Raw genomic sequence first — 24,581 nt, 5'->3', positions numbered from 1 at the left:
TTTAATGCACAAGTGGCAAAAAAGGCTCTGTCAATCAATGCATTGATCGTTTTTGGCTTTCGCTCATCAAAGTTCTTGAATGTCTCCTGATCGTTCCTTTTTGTAGAGAGGCATGAACTGAAGTGAATATGATGCTCAAAAAACCCTCCAACTAAGGCCATGCCGACCTTAATTTCGAGCTATTGAGGTCATCAAAACTATTTGGAGTTTAGTTACCAACGGTGAGAATTCATCTTGATACCTTGATAGCTAATAAGAAAAGTCCAATGGGTTGAGACTAATTTGATACTTTTCTATGCCCATTACTTTATGAACAAACAAAATATATCCTTTATATTTGAGTCCAGTTACTTTGAAATGAAGAAGAAAAAAAAGGTAAAAGCAAACTGAAAATGCAAAATAAAAAGTACAATATTAATAATATATATCTACCCTTTAAGCCTTCCTTTCATTGTGTTGATGCAAATTGTTATCATCACATAGAACCTTTCTTGTAGATTGTCTATGAATCGAAAATACTCATATCTCCATGTCTTGTTAATAACTAAAGAACCACAAACACCCCAAAATCCTACTATGAACCCCAATGCTGCAATGATATAAAACCATGGAAGTTGATGAAGTCCATTTTCCACGTCTTTGCACTTATTTGGAAGTGGCGCACCACAAAGTTTTGGGTTCCCCTCAAATGCAGAAGCGTTGAAGCTTTGGAGTTGGGTTCCTGTTGGTATTGGTCCTTCGAGGTTATTGCATGAGACATTAAATTGGTTTAAGAAATTAAGGCTCACTAATGACAATGGGATTCTTCCAGACAAGTGATTCATAGAGAGGTTCAAAATCTCTAAATTTTTTAGGTTAGATATTTGGTCTGGAATGACGCCGGAGAAGTTGTTGGAGTCAAGAACTAACTTGCGGAGAAGCTGCAATTGTCCGATCTCAGCAGGTATATAACCACTAATGTTATTGTTAGATAAGTCTATCATTGTTGAAAAAAAAGAAAATTTCTGACTTGGGGTTATGGCGGTCACATCGAAGACATGCAATTCAAATTCATATTCGTCTACTTGAGATGCAACAGGTTCATAAAGCAACCTTGGCAGTCTACAAAGTTTCTTTGGAAATTCACCTGAAATTCGGTTGTGTGACAAGTTTATGTGAAACAACTTAGGAAGAGTTCCCAACCAACTTGGAATTGGCCCTGTGATTTGATTGAAACTCAGTTCCAACATCTCTAGATTCTTGAGCTTTGATAACCATAAAGGTATTTGACCATTGAGGTCAGAAGAACCCAAACTCAAAACCCGAAGATTTTGGTATCCATGAAAAGCAACCATATCATCGTCAGATGGCATTCCCTCACCCACAAAGGAACCAGTAAGCAAGAGTGCGTGAAGACTTTTGAAACTCATGAATATCTTCATTGCCCCTGTGAGGTTAGTGAATCGGTTGAATCCAATAGAGAGGAAGGACAAGGATTTCAATGAAAGAATCTCAGCTTCTATTTGTCCCTCAAGAGGATTTTTAGACAATCCAATGGCTTTTAGGGACCTACACGAGTAAAGGCTTACTGGAATTGTACCAGTGAAGTTATTGAACCTTAGGTCAAGTTTAGTAAGTTGACTCAGCCTTGAGAAATCAAGCATGGAGATATCTCCTTCCAAGTTGTTGTTTCCCAAATGCAATTCTACAAGGTTTGTGCAATTCATCAAAGATGGGGGCAAAGCTCCTTCAAAATTGTTGAAATCAAAGGTCACAAACTTGAACTTGGAGAGCTTCCCCAAATTGAGAGGAAGCTCGCCTCCAAAATGATTAAAGGAGAGGTCAAGGATGGCAAGGTTGGTGAGGTTGACAATTTTATCACTAATGGCTCCATGTAGTGAATTGAAAGGCAATGCAATTTCTTCAAGTTTAGTAGCATTATAGATATCTTCTGGAAGTAATCCTGAGAGGTTATTGCGACTGGCACGAAAAACCTGCAATTCAGAACACTTCCCTAACCCAGGAGCAAGGTCGCCATTAAATTGATTGGAAGAAAAATCCAATAGCCTAAGGGAGGGAGAATAATGGAGACAAATAGAGGATGGGACGTACCCTGTGAAGGTATTGTTGTTGACATTGAAACTAGTCAAGTTGCTTGCTTGTTGGAAGAATGAAGATGGAATTGCACCAAAGAAGTGATTGCTGGACAAATCAACTGTCTGGATATTGCTGGATGGTAAAGAAAGTGGTAGCTTTCCAGAAAGACGGTTATAGCTCAAATCTAGGATCTCAAGTTTATTCAAAGACAAGAAGAACTGAGTCTCAAGTGAGCCATATAGTGAATTGTGGGAAAGGTTCAAGTGGGTGAGATTTGCAAGTGCAAAGGGAGAGATACCTCCTTTGAGTCCTTTGGAAGGCAAGAGCAAACGGGTGACCCAACCATCTTGATCACAAGTGATGCCCTTCCAACGACAGCAATCAATGGATGTCCAATTTAAAGGAGAAGAAGATAAAGTGTGGGCGAAGGACATGAGGGAGCTGCGTTCAGTTTGTTTGCAGGCATGAATATGTGTAGATATAATGTAAGAGAATAAGAGGAAGAGAAGGAAGGCATGAGCCATTAGGTTATAAGCTTGCACTAGCATGTTTCTTTGTGTATGTGCCGTTGCTCACAAGTATTTACATATATAAGAGCAATGATGCTTGAAAAGGATGCAAACATATCACTACAAATTGAGAAGTCGGCAAACAACCACCACAATTTAAAATGTGTGGTTGAAGAGATATTCCTACTAATGAAACCAAAGAGAAGACCTCATTGGACAAATTCCTATATGCATGTGAGGAAGACTTTGGGGAAGCAAAGACAAAGTGGGAAAAGCAAGTTTGTCGCGTGGCGGGGTTGGGTATTCGAAACTAGGGACTCGACATAACTTGTCTGCTAGCTCATACAATAATCCAAAGTGCATTTTTTACCCAGCATCCACAATTGGTAAAAGGCAATCCCATACAACCCTCTGAGTGACGAACACATAAGAATCCCAATATGACATAACTGTACATTAAGACAAGATTTAATATCCCAAAATGTTTAGACTAATACGGTAAAAAAAATTTGTTTAAGCTAAATACAGATTTGCTGAAACTATGGGGCTTGTTTCATTAAAAAAAACCTGGATTTACATCTTTCATTAATGAAAATTTTGTGATGTTGTGAGTAATGGCTCTGGTTTTCGCTGTTCAAGAATTCTTATTTAGGTAGTTCATACAATCTATACATAATATTTTGAGCTAAGAGCATTCTTTGGAACCTTGTAGAGTAAATTTTGCGAGATAAGAAGAGTGTATTATCCTCCAGTCAAACTAAATTCCTTTCACCTCTCGAGATACCAGGTTAAACACAAGGAATTTCATAATGTTTCTCGAAATATGATGAGGGGGGGAATTACTTTTCCCTCATTGAAGGACATTCCGAAAAGTTCAATATTCTTTTGCTCTTATGTTTTATGTCACTGATGATATCAAAATACAATTAATATAAATGAGGCAGTCTGTAGAGGACAAGCATAAATCTTTTTCATGTGTAAATCCTATCCTAGGATTCTGATGTGATTACCTTTTTTAAGCCTAAAGGCATAAAATTCCATGATCCGTAGTGACCGTATGGTATACATAAGATGTTTTGTGCCTATCTTCTTGTACTGTCCAATCTGCCAAAAACCTGTTTTTAATTATATTGGAACTTAGAGAAGATTTTAAGTTTTTTGTAAGTTAGTAACACTTTCTTTTGTTTATAGGGATTGGGAGCTGATATTTTCATGAATTGTATCTTTCTTTTTCTTTTTTGTTCTTTTGTTTTATATATACAAGTGTTATTGGAGAGAGAGGGTTTTGTCACACACATATTGTCAAGGTGACATGAGAGTTTGAAATTAAGAAATATCTGATTTCCCTTGCCAGTATCCATGCTGGTTGCAAATGTCTGATTTCCCTTGCAAATGTCTTACAACTTGTTTATTGCAGAGTTGTTATAAGCTGTATAGGATGTGTCATGATTTTTTTTAACAGTAATAAAAAATCTCACGGATGTAGTTCATGCGCTTTCAGATTTCGATGCAAACATCACTGCAAATCGAGAAGTCGGCAAACAACAACCACAGAATGCAAATTATTGATATTGAAACCTTTGGGCCACCAGGAGAGGACTTGACCGTGATATGTGTGATAAAGAGAATCCTTGCTGATATACCAGCTCATCTTCTATGTTAATCACTCAAAGTCCAAGTTCAAAGTTGTTTTTCTTGTTGATGACTCGTCTTTGTCTTCTGAGTAACTGTTATCTCCACACGTTTGACGTGTGCTTTCCCTCATTGGTGTTTTCTTTCATTATGATGATAATTTTTCATGGAATTTGGAAGATAGATGGTGTTATTTTTCTTGCCAGATAGATGCGGCCTGAGAGTGACAGTGCCAGTCAAGCCTGATCCAACATTATACATTGAAGTCCTATTCATGTTCAAAGTTGTTTTCTTGTTCATGATTCTTCTAAGAAAATTCAAAATTGGAGGATAGTCATTCTTTCAAAGTTGTTTGCCCCAAAAGAAGGCAACTACTATAATAACGTTTCTTGGTAGAGCAACAAGTTAACAACTACTTGCCGAACATATTGACATGTATTTCAATGAAAGAATCTGAGGTTGTATTTGCCCTCTAGATGATTTAAAGTCAATTGAATTGCTTTCAGGGACCCACATGAGTAAATGCTTATTGGAAATGTACCGGTAAAGTTATTGACTAATGCCACCAGGAGATGACTTGATCTACCTAATTTAAAGTCCACAACGCCTTCAAAGTACTCAAAGTAAGAAATTGGCAAACAAATACAAATTCTTCAAACCCCTTCTATACATGTCGAACAGAGATTTCAACTAATGTAGCCAAAATTGTAAACCACATTAGGTCTAAAGCATGATGAGAGGACTGGACCTTCTAGCAGTTACTATCGACTACTGTAGGTGAAGCAGTGCCGGTCAAGTCTTATCTTAACATTACATACATTGACATCTTATTGATGTTACACTGCAGGAGAAGCAGTGCCGGTCAAGCAAATCTTATTCTTCGCTCTTCATTCACAAGTCACTACCATCTGTCAACCACATGACCAAACAGATGAGCTTTAGAAAATGGTATATCAAGCAAAAAAGAAAGGCATAAAAGATGACACACATGGAGTAAATTCATGGATATATGACTCAATATTTGAACAACTTATACTACAAGGGCATGCAGTCTTCAGTCTTCTTTCGTCCCAGCAACGTCAACAACTATAAACCATCCAAACAAAATTCTACTTGAACCGACTCATATAGTAATTTGTAACAAGAGACTTGATGAGAGAATAAATTTTGACACAGTAAATGGTAAGGTAAATTCTCTCAACAATTTGGACCTAAAGGATTCTCATTTTAATGGGTTCCATGATGGGTGGGATGATCTCAAATCCGAGAACTTGTAGCCCAAAATCATATCCCCTATTGGATTTCATTGAACATATGTAAGGGGAGATTCTCACTATAGTTATCTTAATTGGTGCAATAAGATATTTTCCAAGCATCTTATCTACTATCATGGCTTCAGGTTAAGAGAATATTACAGAGGGAGTTGCGGAAGGAACAGAGCTGCACAGGTAGATGGGTTATACATGAAATCAAATTAAAATAGAGAGATAATAGAAAGAAAAAAAAAAAAGAATGAGAGAGAGAGGAGTTTTAGAAGTTTGTGTTTGTTTGCCAATAAAGTAATAATAAATGCACAGTTAAGTGCATCTTAAATGAATTCTGAACTTTTAGATTGGAATAGATCTAAGGGCTAAAGATGTGTGTAAAAAAGTGTGGTTTTATGTGTGTCTCTCGATCCTAACCTATATATATATAGTACCCTTACATTGAGGATCCTCGAATAATTTTATTTGAGGGACGCTATTTAGGGCACCCTACAATTTTTCTCAATGATCCACACAATCTATTTTTCAGGTCTTCATTCATAGATCATCCTTACAAAAAAATTAGACAAATTGGAAACCGTTTCGACATCCAATTGTGTCTTACAAAATCAATGAACATGGTGCTTCAAGAAAGTACTAAAATTTCAATAACTCAATTGAGTGGTCAAATGATATCGGATTCAAGTGATTTTTTGTAGAGATGATCTTTGAATGAGTATCTACAAAATAGACGGTATGGATTAGTGAAATACAATCCGGAGTGGGCCTTACAAGTTTCACCCTTTGTAAGCAGCTCCAAAAACTCAAAAACTAAAATTTTGTCTCATTTTGACGACTTCCAATTTTTGAAACAGTAGCTCCCAATTTGAAGAACATTTCAACTTCTGGGAAGATTTTAAGTCTTTTGTAAAAAGATGAGAAAAGGACGGATGTGGGAGGGGAGAGGAATCTCTGTTGTCTTTTGTGCATAAATTGATCACTTTAGATGGCGGGAGAGGAATCTGAAGAAATAAGTCTTTTGAAATGATAACTTATAGAATTATATTATGCTTAAAAATGATTATAAAACTTGTGAAAATGGTGGTCTGTTCTGATAATATTTTGTCAGCATGTCCCAAAGCGTGAAGCCAGTTGTTGTGCTTTCATATACTCTCTTAGAGCCAGTTATTGTAGCCCAAGCCCTAAACCCTAAAACCCTCATGTCTAAAGTTTAGACATCAAGTTTGCTCTACCCTAAACCTATGCTTTGCGGCTCTCAACCAAACGCTGGAATGGCCTCATAAACTAACCTTTACATGTTTCCGCATAAATAAATTACAAGATCAATGAATAAGCCAGTCAACCCTCCCATTTTACATATTCCAAAAATTGAAAAACCGGAATCGCGGTTAGATTATGATTAATAAGTTACAAAATTGAATCTTACCGATCGATACAATGGGGCGAATCAGGGATTGGATTGAGCAATGAAACTAAAATCCTTAAATGATATATGGGGTTGCCAAGCCTTATCCAACATTACATTGACGTCCTTATTAATGTTAAACTGCAGGAGAAGTAGAACCTTCGTAGCAAATCTTCTCTCTCTTCATTCACAAGTCACTAGCCTCTGTTAACTACATGACCAAAAGACGAAAGGCATAAAACATAACTAATCTAGAAATCCCTTCACCAATAGCCACACACTCAGTAAATTGATGGATATATTAAACCCAACAAATTAATATATCAGTCTCTGAGTTGATTCAATTGAACAAGATTATGCTGCAAGGTCATGCAGTCTTCAGTCTTCTTTCGTCCAAGCAACGTCAACAAGGTATTGATATGTTCAAATGCTGACCAAATATTTTTGTAGAGAATGAATCTGTCACATGCCGTCGCGCTTCTATGCCCATTCTTTGTGCAATCTGCGGGTCTTGGATAAGTTTAGCCATAGCCAAGGGAGAACTCTCTTGGGTTACAATCACAAAGAAATCATGTTTCACCGTTCTTAATTGTCTCTAGGGCCCCCACGGTCAATGGTGGATCGGGCCAAAGGGTCACAGTGTAAAAGTTTCGAAATTTTTTTAGAAGAAAATAACACTAGAGAAACAAAAAAATAGTACTTTTCATCCAAACTTCAATTGTACACGACGAATTTTCTTTTCAAAACATTGCATTGTAGCTTCATAAATCATTTATTTTTTAAATAATTTTAGGCACTTTTGTTAATGTCTCATCTAAAAGAGAATATCATTTTTTTATAAAGAATAAAATTATAATGTATAGAGGCTACACTTATCTTTAAAAAAAAATTTAAAATGAAACAAGCCCAACCCCCCCACTTTGAAATAGAAAATTAAAAAAACAAAAAACAATACCTCCCATTTTGTTTTTCACAGTTTCACTCTCTGCAACATCCACCCCATTTGCTTGAAAAGGATGCAAACATCACTGCGAATTGAGAAATCGGCTAACAACAACAACAATTTAAATTTTGTGGTTGAAGAGATATTCCCACTAATGAAACCAGAGAGAAGACCTCATTGGGTCATAAGAGATATTCCCACTAATGCCACCAGGAGTGGACTTGACCTACTTAATTTGCAGACCACAAGGCCTTCAAAATGCGCAAAGTAGGATGTGTCATGATTTTTTTAACAGTAATAAAAAATCTCACGGATGTAGTTGATCGTTTTCAGATTTGGGTAATTATTGATATTGAAACCTTTGGGCCACCAGGATAGGACTTGACCGAGATATATTTGTGATAAATAGAATCCTTGTTGAATTCAAACTGGAATATGTTTTCACTATTTCCTTTTATTTTTAAGGCAGCTGATAACTGATACCAGCTCATGTTCCATGTTAATCACTCAAAGTCCAAGCTCAAAGTTGTTTTTCTTGTTGATGATTCTTCTAAGAACTCATCTTTGTCTTTTGAGTATCTTATCTCCACACGTTTGACGTGTGCTTTCCCTCATTGGTGTTTTCTTTCGTTATGATGATAATTTTTCAACGACTTTGGAAGATATATTTTTCTTGCCAGATAGATATGGCCTGAGAGTGACAGTGCCAGTCAAGCCTGATCGAACATTATACGTTCATGTTCAAAGTTGTTTTCTTGTTGATGATTCTTCCAAGAAAATTCAAAATTGGAGGATAGTCATTCTTTCAAAGTTGTTTGCCCCACAAGAAGGCAACTACACAGAATTAGAAATACAAATCAAACAGGCTTTAGAGACCTGACCCAACTAAGAGATCCTCAAAATAGCTCCACAATTTCATTTCCCAGGAAAGCAAAATAGAAACAAAAAGTACCCACCGGACTCTAGGCAATTCTGGAATAATTTGACTATAAATAAAAAATAAATAAATAACCAAAAGCCCAAGCAATAATTTGATGCAGAAGTACCTTTGATTTTGTACGAAGTCTCTTCAGACACAAGTGCCCCAAATGCATAATAGCACCTATGAGAAACTGTGTAGATCTTCATCCTTGCTTCTTCCTCACTGTAGTTGAGACAGAAGAAAATGCATCAATCAATGTGAACTACATTAGAGAGGGATCATATCTTTTATACCGTAGTTGGTTATGTGTGGTAGTTAGTACAAAATATAAATTTCAGGCAACATTAATAATTGATGTATATGATACAATTGCAGGTACTTGTCGAAACGTCGAAGATATCAATCTATCTAAAATTTAGTATGTAAAAGTGATCAAAACCATGCTATATAAATCAGACCATTATGCCCATGATATAGAGTTATTACAGGTCCGATTTTAAAGACTAAAGGCCTCGGAAGATTTGTAATGCCAATCACCAAGATTTGTAATCCCATACTTCGCGGCTAATATAGACGAACAATATAACTTTAGGGTCCTAAGAGAACCATAGGACCAACGACAAAGAGCAATAGAAACTACAAAAAGCTGATCTATAGAAAGCTAATCTACGTAGACCTAAACTATGCCTTAGTGAAATGCTATTGGAAGAAATTAAGTCAAAAATACCTTTGCAAAAAAAAAAAAGCTCGAATATAAATCAACTTTCCAGCGCAACAAAGCTAATTTATGTGGGAGTTCATTGCGTGTGAAATTTTATGTGTGACTTGCATATGAGGCATTAACTCCGAAGCAGTTGTTGGTCCGTCGCAAATCTCGCGGCCTGGTGCTCCGGGCCGAGGGGATGTGCGTCAACACGTGACGTCCTCCTTTTGGATGCGGTGCGGTTGTGCGCGGGCGTGCCAGCACGGTCTACCATGCGTCGAGATGATGATGAGGTTCGGGTAGAAGATGGTTTAAATGTTGCGCCTGTTTTGCGTTCGACTCCTAATCAAACGATTGTGGCCGAGTGAGGAACGAATCTCAGCCGTCAGGTTCACGACCTGAGCTACAATGCCGTTTAGTGGTGGTGTTGGTGGTGGGTTTTAGGCGGTGCTCCGGCGCGTTGCTCAAAGAGCGACGGTCGTATGATATATGGGGTGAGTGAGGCGATAACAGAGATGGTGCTCCGGCGTCTTGAAAATCAAGGGTCGTATGATTTATTGATGAATGGATTTTCCTTACAGTCTACCACTACTCCTAAGAAAGCAAATAAAGGTATTGAAAGTGCATTACAGGAAAATATAATTTGCTCTGTGGGAGACTTTTGGTTTTAGTGTTTGAACCCTTTGAATGTAGTCCTGAGCTTAGCATTTATAGGAGTCCTGGAGGGACATTCGAGGCTGACAAGACCTGCGTGGTGGAGCCTGGCCAGGCAAGTAGGTAGTCAAATCGGCATTTGGGATCGTGAAGCATGGTGGTCTAGGGTTGAGAAGCATGGTGGTGTGACCCCCATAAATCTCGGCAAATCTTGGCCACCGCCCTGATCGTGGGTTCGCCCCCTTGGCCGTTGGAGCGCATTTAATGCCTGTCTTGGTGGTTGATGATCGACCTAAGTCGTAAGATTACTTGTGAGAATGTCTGCGCCTAACCACCCTGATTCCCATCACCAAATCCTGACTTCAGTCACTTCCCTCGTGCATTGAATACTTCTTGTGACTAGTGGGTTTTGCTGCGAAGTCAGAGGCATTACTTCATTAAATGAAGCGCGGGGCCCTGAGGTCACGTGGCGATTCAACCACAGCTTTTCAGACCGTGTCTTTTACGGCCTTCGGCCTCGGCCTTCAAAACTGCGGTCGTGAGGCCAAGGGAATTCTGCCTTTGCAGCTTTTCTTTTGCTCTTAGGAGGGCGAAATGCTTGATGAAACGGTAGGCGCTAGGGCCTAAGGGAAGTCCCTTCAATCAATTCATGACCGTGTTTTATTAGGCACAAACAGCAGTTTCATCCTCAATCGAAGATCTTCTTATACTGAAATTTCATTTTTGATTTTTAAGGTAGCTGATATATGATACCAGCGCATCTTCCATGTCAATCAAAGTCCAAGTTCCAAGTTGTTTTCTTGTTGATGATTTTTTATAAGAAAATTGGAGGTTAGTCATTCTTTCCAAGTTGTTTGCCCACATCAAGGCAACTACATAAAAAAATCACGTATCACTGAGTAGTGGAGAAAAATTAAATTAAAATTAAAATTACATAAAATTAAAAAGGCTTAATTAAAAAATAACAGAGCATTGAGTTGTGGAGAAAAATGTTGAAATTGATAACAGTCAAGCCAGATGTAAACATACATTGATGCCCTATTCATGTTATAAAAATCTTTTCTATTAATTCATACTGTGGAGCAAAATGTTGAAATCAAGGTTCAGAACCTTCACTTGTCTGCAATATGAACATAACAACATATATCCTTTAAATTTGAGTCCAGTTACTTTGAAAAAAATGAAAGAAAAAAAGAAAAAGAAAGGAAAAGCAAACTGAAAATGCAAAATAAAAAGTACAATATTAATAATACATATCTAGCCTCTAAGCCTTCTTTTCATCCTGTTGAGGGTGACTGTTATCATCACATAGAGGAGCCTATCCTGTACATTGTCTATGAATAAAAAATATGCAAATCTCCTTGTCTTGTTATTAACTAAAGAACCACAAACTCCCCAAAATCCTACTATGAATCACAATGTTGCAAAGATATAAAACCACGGAAGTTGATGAAGTCCATTGTCCTCATCTTTATTGTTTTTAGCTTAGATATTTGGTTTGGAATGATGCCGGAGAAGTTGTTGGAGTCAAGAGCCAACTTGCAGAGAAGTTGCAGTTGGCCGATCTCAACAGGTATATAACCACTCATGTTATTGTTAGCAAAGTCTATCATTTCTAGATAAAAATATAATTTCCGGGATAGAAAAGTTTGATTTGCAGTTTTGCTGACGCTGTTGCTGAAGACAAGAAATTCAAATTCATATTTATCTACTTGAGATGCAATTGGTTCATAAAGCAACCTCGGTAGTCGACAAAGTTGCTGTGGAAATTCACCAGAAATTCGGTTGTGTGACAAGCTTATATAAAACAGTCTAGGAAGAGTCCCCAACCAACTTGGAATTGGCCCTATGATCTGATTAAATCCCAGAGCCAGGATCTCTAGATTCTTGAACTTTGGTAACCATAAAGGTATTTGATCAATGAGGTCAGAAAGAACCAAACCCAAGAGCCGAGGATTTGGGAATTCATCAAAATCAACCATGTCATCATTAGATGGCATTCCCTTACCCCTAAAAGGAACCACTAAGCAAGAGTGCGTGAAGGCTTCCGCAACTCATCAATATCTTCATTGCTCCTATGAGGTTGGTGAATCGGTTGTAACCAAGTGAGAGGAAGGACAAGGATTTCAATGAAAGAATCTCAGCTTGTATTTGTCCCTTTAGATGATTCCAAGTCAACCGAATGGTTTTAAGGACCTACAAGAGTAAAGGCTTACTGGAACCGTACCAGTGAAGTTATTGATTCTTAGGTCAACTTTAGTAAGTTGACTTAGTCCTGAAAAAGCAAGCATGGAGATATCACCTCTCAAGTTGTTGTTTCCCAGACGCAGTTCTATAAGGTTTGTGCAATTCATCAAAGATGGGGGCAAATCACCTTCTAAATTGTTGAAATCAAAGGTCACAAACTTCAACTTGGAGAGCTTCCCCAAATTGAGAGGAAGCTTGCAACCAAAATGATTAAAGTAGAGGTCAAGGATGGCAAGGTTGGTGAGGTTGACAATTTTATCACTGATGGCTCCAGGTAGTGAATTGAGAGGCAATGCAATTTTCTTCAAGTTTGGTTGCATTATAAATATCTTTTGGAAGTAATCCTGAGAGGTTATTATGACTGGCACGAAAAACCTGCAGTTCAGAACCCTTCCCTAACCCAAGAGCAAGGTCACCATGAAATAGATTGGAAGAAAAATCCAATAGCCTAAAGAAGGGAGAAGAATGTTGGAGACAAATAGAGGATGGGACATAGCCTGTGAAGCTATTGTTGCTGACATTGAAACTAGTTAAGTTTCTTGCTTGTTGGAAGAATGAAGATATAATTGCAACAAAGAAGTGATTGCTGGACAAATCAACTGTCCGGATATTGTTGGATGGTAGAGAAATTGGTAGCTCTATAGAAGGACCCTTACAGCTCAAGTCAAGGATCTCAAGTCAATTCAAAGACAAGAAGAACTGAGTTTCAAGTGAACCACATAGTGAATTGTGGGAAAGGTTCAAGTGGGTGAGACCGTGAGATGCGTGAGATTTGCAAGTGAAAAGGGAGAGATATCTGCTTCGAGCCCTTTGGAAGGCAACAGCAAACGGGTGACCCAACCATCTTGATCACAAGTGATGCCCTTTCAACGACAGCAATCAAGGGATGCCCAATTTAAAGGAGAAGAAAATAGAGTGAAGGCAAAAGACAAGAGGAAGTTGCGTTCAGTTTGTTAGCAGGCTTGAATATTTGTAGATATAATGCAAGAGAATAAGAGGAAGAGAAGGAAGCCATGAGCCAAGCTTGCACTAGCATGCTGCTTTGTGTATGTGCCGTTTCTTAACCATAATATCATTTGTCAAGAAGAAATTATATCATTCGCTTTCAAGCGCAAGAAATATCTGATTTTCTTGCCAATATCCATGCTAGTTGTGTTATTGACTTTATGATAGTCGAGTTATAAGCTGTATAGAATGTGTCATGATTTTTTTAATAGTAATAAAAAAATCTCACGGATGTAGTTAATGCGTTTTCAAATTTGGATGCAAATTGAGAAGAAGAGAAATGAGGTGGAGAGAGTTTTTTTTTTTTAAAATTTAAAAAAAATATATTTATGTTTTTAATTTTTTAATTTTTATAAATGTATTTACTATTTTTAAATAATTTGTCGGTTTCTTAAATCCCACATCATTTGCCATGTCACCATCTAACAGAGCATTTGACTGAATGACTGATATATGTATGAAAATAGTAGAAAAGTCAAACTTTTAGCACAAAGTTGAAAATAGTAGAAAAGTCAAATCTTGATGCAGTAATGTCTGAATTTTAGGAAACTTCCGATTAGTAAAGTAAAATTTACCCTTTTTTATTTGTTCGTCCTTTTATCTTTTCACATGCAAAGGGATTTACTAACCACAATTTTTTAGTACTAAAAAGTCTTTGTGGGCATTAAAACTTAGGGTGAAATCAATTTGCTACTAATTGAGCAGAAGACGTTTGTGAAGCAAAAACATCTGAAGGAATTTGGCCAGTCTCCAATCTGAAGAGTTAATCCAGCGGTTGAAACCCCATGTCGATTTTCATGCAGGAGGATTCGTCGATGCTAGGGAGGAAGAAGTAGATGGGGTCAAGGAAGAGGCCCATGATGCAGATGACGAAGAAGATGTAGTTCCAGTCACACATTTGAATCTCGGTTCGAGGATCTGGCACCACCACGAGTACTTCTTCCGGAGCTAGAATGGGGTCAAGAAGTTGCGGATGCGAGTGGAGGCAGCGGCATACGGGTGGAATGTGTGAACCATTTTGGGGAGTTTTCATATTTTTGGGGTTAGGTGTCTAGAGAGTTAGCTGGGCTGGAATGTGTTGTTAGGGTTTTGGTAGATGGTGGTCGCTGGGCCGGGAGAACTCCTTGATGGGTGGGTGCTGTTGGGGTTTTTTTTACAATAGTTTTTAATGTTTTAAAAAAATTTAATAAAAAAAATTTAAATTTGTTAGCATCCACGTTGGATTAATTCTTAAACTAAGTTTAGTTTCTAGCTTTTTTTAGGTCGGTAATGTCAGTCTTTAGAAGTCATTTTATCAAGGGATAAACTTGTCTTTAAAATATTGAAATAAGGCGGGTGGAGAAATAGAACAAAATGGTGGAAATAACATCCATAAAAATGATAATGTTTTTCTCTGTGTCTTTTAGCCTATCAATGGCCAAGTCAAATGGGTATTCAAAATAACAAATGTGTGAGAATGACAGGACCCGTCCCGAATTTCCTGGAACCCGAGGAGAACCTCTGTAGAGACCCGGCATCACACCCACGTGGGTTCACTCCTTAAATCTCGTCCTCGTTTACCATAGAGGATTAAGGGCACGAGACTTTCTGCGAAATTTGTGAGTCTCCTGTAAATTGAACATTTCCTAAAATTTCCACCTGCATAAAACACATTTTATGACCCAACCGGCAGCACGCACAATATAATCTCATGCAATTTACATAAATGGCCTCCGGCCTCCAAATGATTCTAGCAGAACTGCCCACAATGTTTTTAAAATAACTTAATACATCAAACATGCATATAATAAATTCAAAATCTATTTACGCACACCTTCACCCACTTAGTCCTCAGGACCAATCTCAATTCAACCAAGTTTCAGGACCAACAACAAGGTCCGAACCAATCTCAATAAGACCACCTAAGTGGGGTCTAATCTGTGGCTGCACCTAGTAACTCCAGGCTGCCTACGTACCCTACTAAGGGATCAAGCCACACGTAGCTCTTTCGTATCTATCCTGGCTCCTAATATCAAATAAACCATTACCACCACACAAATACATACATTCTAGGCTTTATCCATCACCACTCATTAAACACAATCACATAATCCCCTCATACGACGGGACGCACCCGGCCTCGTGTAGGTGCATCAACTACGTCGGCTAATCCAAAGGCGCGTGCGACCTCCTGGGCCTGGCTACATTCTCACCAGCCCTCACACAATCATATCTCCTCATACGTCGGGACGCACCCGCCACGTATGGGAGTGCAACACTGCCGGCTAATCCAAAGATGCGTGCGACCTCACCTGGGCTGGCTACATTCTCACGGCCCTCACACAATCATATCTCCTCATCGTCGGGACGCACCCGACCACGTATGGGGTCTGTCAACTCGCCGGCTAATCCAAAGACGCGCGTGCGACCTCACACCAGGCCTAGCTACATTCTCACCAGCCCTCACACAACCATATCTCCTCATACGTCGGGACGCACCCGCCACGTATGGGGTCAACACTGTTGGCTAATCCAAAGACGCGTGCGACCTCACATTAGGCCCGCTACATTCTCACCAGCCCTCACACAACCATATCTCCTCATACGTCGGGACGCACCGCCACGTATGGGGTCCGCTCAACACGCCGACTAATCCAAAGGCGTGTGCGACCTCCTGGGCTGGCTACATTCTCACCACCCTCACACAATCATAATATGGAAGTGGGGTAGTGCGTATAGCACTGTAAGCTAACATTCAATCGTTTTATTTACTTTTATAAATCCACACAATTTAAATATATAATTCTAATTTCTAATCTTATATAAACCTCAACCAATAAAGCATTCCATAAACTCCCTCATTTAAATTTATCAATTATATCCTAAACCCACAATATCCATTTAGCTCAAGACCTATCACTAAGGTCATTCTAACCCTCAAAGAAAGGTAAGACTATCTCGGAAGTCTCACGGTCAACCTAAGGTCAAAAGGGCATGCGGGGCCCACAACCTCCAAATTTCGATCTGACAGTTCCTATAGGTTCTACAAGGTCTAAGACACACGTCCTGCAAGTTTGGTCCAGATTGGACGGTCGGATCGCTCACGATCGGACGGTTACTAAAACCCTAACCCTAGAGTTGACATTTCTAGAGTATCCGGACTCCATTTTACGATCCGTCGAATCCTACATGATCCTGGTAATACCTAGATCAACCTATTATAACTTCAGGACCATCCAACGGTCCAAACCTAGCGAACCCAGAAAATACGCGATATCCGATATCCGTTCGAAACTCTAACGGTATCCAAAATGACATCCGAGCACACCTATGCGCTCGTGACATCGAGAGGATCATAGTGGGACAAAAATGCCCCTCAACTACAGTGCCCACGCGCCGCCACACACGCCGGCAGCGCGTGGGTGTCCAAAGCGATACCCATCGCCGGAAAACTTCCAAATTGTGAACCAAGACTCCTACCCTAGGTAGTACACCTAATTTGGAGTCACTTTTGTTCTTGGGCATACCCCAAAAATTGACCGGAGGTGGCCGGAATCGCGATCGCAAAATCGGCCGAATTTCAATTCGTAGATCGAGCTACTTAGCCTCAAAATTTATGAAATCCTACCCAACCATCAGCTAGAGCTCGGAAAATAGGTGAGAAACCATACCTCACTTGCCGGAATCGGTGGCCGGACGACGGAGAACGAAGCCGGCGAAGTTTCGGCGGGCTGTTTTCTTCGATTTTCCGCGAAATCCCGGTGGCGGTGAGACCCGGCTGGGGTAGGAAGAGGACGGCGATCATTTTGGTACCGCCCGTCGACTTTGGTGGCGGACGAGCGACCGGCCAAAAGCGTGGCCGGCCATGGTGGTTGCGAAAAACCGAGGAGAGAGGGAGAGATGCGCGGAGAGAGAGAGAGAGAGAGACGGGGGCAATTCGGTCCTTTTAACCAAAAATCCATTTTCCAAATATTTACGATTATGCCACTGAGCTTCATTTGATCATATCTCTCTCGTTACAACTCGATTCGAGCCCACTACGTGTCTACGGACTCATCTCACCGTGCTCTACGCAACGGTACAACCGGAATTCCCAAATTCCTTCCGGATAAGAAAATGACTAAAATACCCGTAATTTCTCAATTCCACTTAAATAAATTAAAACATGGGATAAATTTGGGGTCGGGGTGTTACAGAGAAGGTTGTGGGAGTGTTGGGTTGATTTGTATTAATATTCTTTTATTTTTTCTATTTCATATTCCATGTTATTTTATTATTCAATATTAAGTTATTTTTAATGTACAAATTGACCAATTTTGCCCTCATATTTAACGGCAAATTGGATGAAATGTTGAGGATTTAGACAGTAGGGAGGAAATTAGCTAAAAATAAAAGTTCATATCAATGATTTTCCAAAAAGAGGATAGGGGTAAATTGAAAGATAGGTACAAGTTCAAGGGGCAAATCAACAATTAATGACAGGAGCAGACCCGAATTCTACTTTGGAATTTGAGCCGAACCCATGCGTGTCCGACACTTGGTAGGCGCTGGGCACACTTGACCAAATTGTCCTTCTAACAAAAACCAAAGTTAACTTCAAGTTTGACTTCTGCCGAAAATTCGGTAAAGTCTCCTCTGTAAATACTCTTTTCTCAAAATTTACACCTATACGAAAAGCAATTTATAACCACAACCGTTATACATGCAACAAGTTTGAATTCAAGCAATCCAACAACAGAACTTTATGGCTTCAGGCCTTACAGAAAACCTAGGGCAATTTCAGAGCAATACTAATCTAGTAATTCACAAAAATAATATAGTTGTAAGGGAACATCCTACATAGAGAAAGAGAAGGAATGATGAGTGATGGTCGCCTTGTGGTGGTGCTCTGGTACACGACTACTGCCTGGGGGCGCAAAACATTTAAAGGTGTGAGTGGACAAAAATAAAGTTTTGGAAAATAGAATATTAACATACTAACCTCACTATTAAAACATCCAGAAAAATTCTATTATAATCATGTTCTATATTCGTACAAGAATAAAGACATGCATATTTATATACATATAACTGATCATGCATTCAATCGAATCATCAAAACCTTTTGAAAGCATTGTAAAGAAATAATCTCTTTCCCACCTAGGTGTACCCATCATATATCCATTAATTCCATGATCTTTATATTCATTTCCCACGTTATACCTTCAATTCCGTGTGTCACATAATGCGACACATCCTTGCAGGCTTCGGTGAACTCTAGCCGCATTCCTAGCAAGACTCAGGGGACACTTGGTCAACCTGGCCACATCCCCGCTCCTCACGGTCCAGATATCCCTAAGACTCGTGGGGCAAATGTCAAACGCGCGCTGACTCAACCGAAGGGAACTAGGATGTCCGTGGACATCATTATAACCAAAGGCAACAAATTATCCAAATGCAACATTTTGAGTACCTATGGTGGTTCAAAAACATTTTCTAGAAAAATTATAATCCTATTTCTCAATAAATCCTTTAGTCTTGTTATCACTTCTTTTCCTACTTTCCAAGCCATTTACATTTTAAACATACACATAATTTAATAAAAATATTTGAATTCAAACATTTATGCTTGGAAAGTAATAGTCATAAATAATTCATCAAGATCAATTAATGAAACTTTAATTGCATAAAATCCATTTATAAAACAAAAGTCCACTCACTGAGCGTCCAAGCTAGCTTGACCTTCCTGCGGGTTTAGTGAAGTTCGAGCACCGAGGGATCCCTCAAATAAGCTTATTTGAGGGACACCCCTTGTAGGGCCCACTCCGGATTGTATTTCACTAATCTAAACCGTCTATTTTGTAGATACTCATTCAAAGATCATCTCTATAAAAAATCACTTGAATCTGACATCATTTGACCATTCAATTGAGTCATTGAAATTATAGTACTTTTTTGAAGCATTGTGTTCATTGATTTTGTAGGACACAATTGGATGTCGAAACAGTTTCCGATTTGTCTAATTTTTTGTAAGGATGATCTATGAATGAAGACCTAAAAAATAGATGGTTTAGATCATTGGAAAAAAAATTGTAGGGTACCCTAAAGGGCATCCCTCAAATAAAATTATTTGAGGGATCCTCAATAGAAGAGGACTGATATATATATATATATATATTTAATCAAAACCCTGACCCCCAGTCTCAAAAGTGCATGTACAGAATTTAAGAGAGTTCTTAGGCCTATTTTCAACATTTCTAACAGGTGCAATGGTCTGAAAAAACCCGAGATTCAATAAGTGATTAATTTCCCATAATGGTTAATCTGGTACCCTGTGGGGTCCACGACCTCCGATTAGTAATCCGAGAGTTCCTATAGGTTCAACACACTTTACTAAACATGCCCTGCAAGTTTGGTCTGAATTGAATGGTCGGATTGCTCAAGATCGCATGATTATCGTTTAACTAAATTTTAAATTATTGAATCGGAGTATCCGGGACCCTAATTCTCAATCCACGAATTTCTACACTATCCTAGAGATGTCTAGATTAACATATTTGAAAATTAAGTCGATCCAACGGTCCGAACATATCGAACCCCGGTAATGCCTAATATGCGATATCCAATCGACGATAAGATGATAACCAAATTCATATCCGAGCACACCGTTGTGCTCGGGACGACATGAAGATTATTTTAGGACTCAAGGATGGGTCAAAAAGTGGCCCACATGCTGCCCCACATGCCAGTAGAGCGTGGGTGTCCAAAGACCACGAACAGCCGCTGTTTTTGCATAGTCGGTTTGGGCTAGTTTTTTGGCTCTGTTTTCGATTGATTTTCTGGTTTTCTCTCTTGAATTTGGGTTTGGAAATTGGTATGGATGTGAAGAGGAGAGAAAGATGAAGAGTTTGCAAGTTGTGGCATAGAAATTGGTGGCTGGACGGAGGAGAAATTTGAGTTTGAAAACTGTTGTTCGTGAAGCTCGAGACAGAGAAGAAGAATTCGGGGTTTAAAAAACTGAACTTCAAAAAAAAATTACAGTTACGCCACTGAGTTTCCGTAGATCATAAATTCTTTGTTATAACTCCGATTTGAGCCCACTCGTGTCTACAGATTCATCTCGATGTGCTCTACGCAACGGTACAACTGAAATCCTCAGATTCCTTCCTAACCAAAAAGTTAACTTTTAAACCATTAAAATGTTCCCTAGGTAAAATTGTCTTTTATTTAAATAAATTAATAATTAAATATTTATTTAGGATTGGGTTATTACAATCTTTGTCTTAAATTTCGATATTATCGCCGATATTTCGGCAATAATATCGTTTTTTTTGGGCCCCGATATTTTGGCAACATTCCATTTATATTTCGTCAATTTATCGATAATATCCTCGATAATATCGCCGAAATATCGGCACCGATATTTTCGTTCAAATTCAATATGAAATGGTCAATATATCACGATATTATCGATAATATTGATAATATCGCGATATGAAACCAAAAAAGACAAGAAAATGTTGGAAAGCCTCACCTTGCGAGTAGAGGGATTCGAACCCCCTCCCTTTCTCATAAAAGCCAGCTTCTTCTCCAACTCAGCTGCGGCTGAGTTTGTGTATATACCATCAACTTGTAATATTTATAAGGTCTTTAAAAATTGTCTGCAAGCTAATATTATCTAAGATAAATTTCCATATTAAAAAAATTCCCTAAGAATAAATTTAAGCATATATTCAATGTTATTTATTATTTAATAATGGAGTAGTATTTTGTTGTTGTTATATATTATAGAGTTTTATTATTATTCATTTTGAGTTTTAATATTGTTCATTATATGTGATACTAAGTTTGAATTTTAATAGGAATTCTTTATATGTGGTACTAAGTTACTCATACATTTTATCTTTGTTTTTTTGGGTTAAGCTCATATATTTTATCATATGTATCAAGTGTAATATATTGAAGTACATTATTATAACTAAAAAATTATGGTGTGTTTAATTTTCTTTAATTAATTACTACATATTTTCTAAAGTCACAATGTTTGTCAGGTCTCTACATAATCAACTTAAATCACTCAAACCCACCATGCCATGCATTTCCTTCCAATTTTTTGTGATAAAATAATAGACAATTGACTAAGTAAACATCCTCTAAAGTTTCAATAAAAATTTCCAAGTTTTTCTCATAATTTCCGTGATTTTTATTCAATTTTTATCGATATCGATATTTTCTCGATATTTCCATCGATATATCCGTGTTTTTGTACCACCGATATTTCCGAAACTCCCGATATTTTAGACCTTGATTACAATTAAGTACAAATTCCCCCATAACTTTATGAACATAACAACATATATCCTTTAAATTTGAGTCCAGTTACTTTCAAAAGAAAAATAAAAACAAAAAGAAAAAACAAAAAGCAAACTGAAAATGCAAAATAAAAAGTACAACATATTAATAATATATGTCTAGCCTCCAAGCCTTCTTTTCATCATGTTGATGTGGATTGTTATCAACTTATCATCACATAGAGCCTATCTTGTAGATTGTCTATGAATTGAAAATAGACATATCTCCATGTCTTGTTAATAACTAAAGAACCACAAACTCCCCAAAATCCTACTATGAACCCCAAAGCAACGAAAATATAAAACCACGGAACTTGATGAAGTCCATTGTCCACGTCTTTATTGTTCTTGTTATATACATCAATGCCCTTACTTGGTCTGCACTTATTTGGAAGTGGGGCACCACAAAGTTTTGGATTCCCCTCAAAGGCAGAAGCGTTGAAGCTTTGGAGTTGGGTGCCTGTTGGTATTGGTCCTTGAAGATTATTGTATGAGGCATTAAATTCTTTCAAGAAATTAAGACTTGCCAATGATGATGGGATTATTCCAGACAAGTGATTCATGGAGAGGTCCAAAACCTCTAAATTTTTTAGGTTCGATATTTGGTCTGGAATGGTGCCGGAGAAGTTGTTGGAGTCAAGAGCCAACTTTCGGAGAAGCAGCAATTGGCCTATCTCAGCAGGTATATAACCACTAATGTTATTGTTAGATACTTCTATCCATCCTGGTAAAAAATACAGTATCTGTTGTGGATAAGTTTGATTTGCCCCTATGCTGATGCTGGTGCTGAAGACAGGAAATTCAAATTCATATTTGTCTACTTGAGATGCAATTGGTTCATAAAGCAACCTTGGTAGTCGACAAAGTTGCTGTGGAAGTTCACCTGAAATTCGGTTGTGTGACAAGCTTATATAAAACAGTCTAGGAAGAGTCCCCAACCAACTCGGAATTGGCCCTGTGATCTGATTAGAACCCAGACCCAAAATCTCTAGATTCTTGAGCTTTGATAACCATAAAGGTATTTGACCAGTGAGGTTAGAACCAGCCAAAGCCAAGAGCCGAAGATTTTGGAATCCATGAAAATCAACCATGTCATCATCAGATGGCATTCCCTCACCCACAAAGGAACCACTAAGCAAAAGTGCGTGAAGACTTCTGCAACTCATCAATATCTTCATTGCCCCCGTGAGGTTAGTGAATTGGTTGCAAGCAAGAGAGAGGAAGGACAAGGATTTCAATGAAAGAATCTCAGCTTCTATTTGTCCCTTTAGATGATTTCCAGACAATCCAATGGCTTTTAGGGACCTACACAAGTAAAGACTTCTTGGAATTGTACCAGTGAAGTTATTTGCCCTAAGGTCAAGTTTAGTAAGTTGACTAAGTCTGGAAAAATCAAGCATGGAGATATCTCCTTCCAAGTTGTTGGATCCCATACGCAATTCTACAAGGTTTGTGCAATCCATCAAAGATGGGGGCAAAGCACCTTCTAAATTGTTGAAATCAAGGGTCACAAACTTCAACTTAGATAGCTTCCCCAAATTGAGAGGAAGCTCACTGCCAAAATGATTATAGTAGAGATCGAGGGTTGCGAGGTTAGTGAGGTTGACAATTTTATCACTAATGGCTCCATGTAGTGAATTGAGAGGTAATGCAATTTCTTCAAGTTCGGTAGCATTATAAATATCTTCTGGAAATAATCCTGAGAGGTTATTGTGACCAGCACGAAAAACCTGCAGTTTGGAACACTTCCCTAGCCCAGGAGCAAGGTTGCCACTTAATGCATTGGAAGAAAAATCCAATAGCCTGAGGAAGGGAGAAGAATGTTGGAGACAAATAGAGGATGGGACATACCCTGTGAAGCTATTGTTGCTGACATTGAAACTAGTCAAGTTGCTTGCTTGTTGGAATAATGAAGATGGAATTGCACCAACGAAGTGATTGCTGGACAAATCAACTGTCCGTATATAAATAGATGGAAGATACAGTGGTAGTTCTCCAAAAAGACGGTTATAGCTCAAATCAAGGATCTCAAGTTGATTCAAAGACAAGAAGAATTGAGTTTCAAGTGAACCATATAGTGAATTGTGCGAAAGGTTCAAGTGGGTGAGATGGGTGAGATTTGCAAGTGAAAAGGGAGAGATATCTCCTTTGAGCCCTTTGGAAGGTAAGAGCAAGTGGGTGACCCAACCATCTTGATCACAAGTGATGCCTTTCCAACGACAGCAATCAAGAGATGTCCAATTTAAAGGAGGAGAAGATAGAGTGGAGGCAAAAGACAGGAGGGAGCTGCGTTCAGTTTGCTTGCAGGCATAAATATTTGTAGATATAATGCAAGAGAGTAAGAGGAAAAGAAGGAAGCCATGAGCCATTAGGTTATAAGCTTGCCCTAGCATGTTGCTTTGTGTATGTGCCGTTGCTCACATGTATTTTTATATATATATATATATATATATATATATATATATATAACCATGCTTGAAAACGATGTAAACCACCACCACACAATGCAAATTGAGAAGTCAGGAAACAACAACCACTGAATGCAAATTATTGATATTGAAACCTTTGGGCCACCAGAACAGGACTTGGCCTTCACAAAGTAATAAAAAATCTCACGGATGTAGTTAATGCGTTTTCAGATTTGGATGCAAACATCGATGCAAATTCAGAAGTCGGCAAACAACAACCACAGAATGCAAATTATTGATACCTTTGGGCCACCAGGAGAGGACTTGACCGTGATATATGTGATAAACAGAATCCTTGTTGATAACTGATACCAGCGCATCTTCCATGTTAATCACTCAAAGTCCAAGTTCAAAGTTGTTTGCAATAATGTTGATAGCAATAATGCGAACTTCCAACTAACAACTATAATAAAATATTGATAACAATAATGTTCAACCCTCTT

General features: G+C 38.4%; 2 pseudogenes across 1 annotated transcript; both read right to left on the bottom strand.

Moving 5' to 3' along the window:
- Positions 1 to 306: 306 nt before the first annotated feature.
- Positions 307 to 2,700, bottom strand: LOC148918781 (tyrosine-sulfated glycopeptide receptor 1 pseudogene; annotated as a pseudogene). The gene has a single exon (XR_016125122.1). The product of XR_016125122.1 is annotated as a tyrosine-sulfated glycopeptide receptor 1 pseudogene (transcript).
- Positions 2,701 to 21,747: 19,047 nt separating this feature from the next.
- Positions 21,748 to 24,078, bottom strand: LOC103326140 (receptor-like protein 2 pseudogene; annotated as a pseudogene).
- Between the last annotated feature and the right edge of the window lie 503 nt (positions 24,079 to 24,581).

Source organism: Prunus mume, linkage group LG3 (genome assembly GCF_029339155.1).
Source record: "Prunus mume cultivar Tortuosa linkage group LG3, ASM2933915v1, whole genome shotgun sequence".
Taxonomy (NCBI): Eukaryota; Viridiplantae; Streptophyta; class Magnoliopsida; order Rosales; family Rosaceae; genus Prunus; species Prunus mume.
The sequence above is the reverse complement of the archived record's forward strand: the minus strand, read 5'-3'. Positions and strand labels throughout refer to the sequence as shown.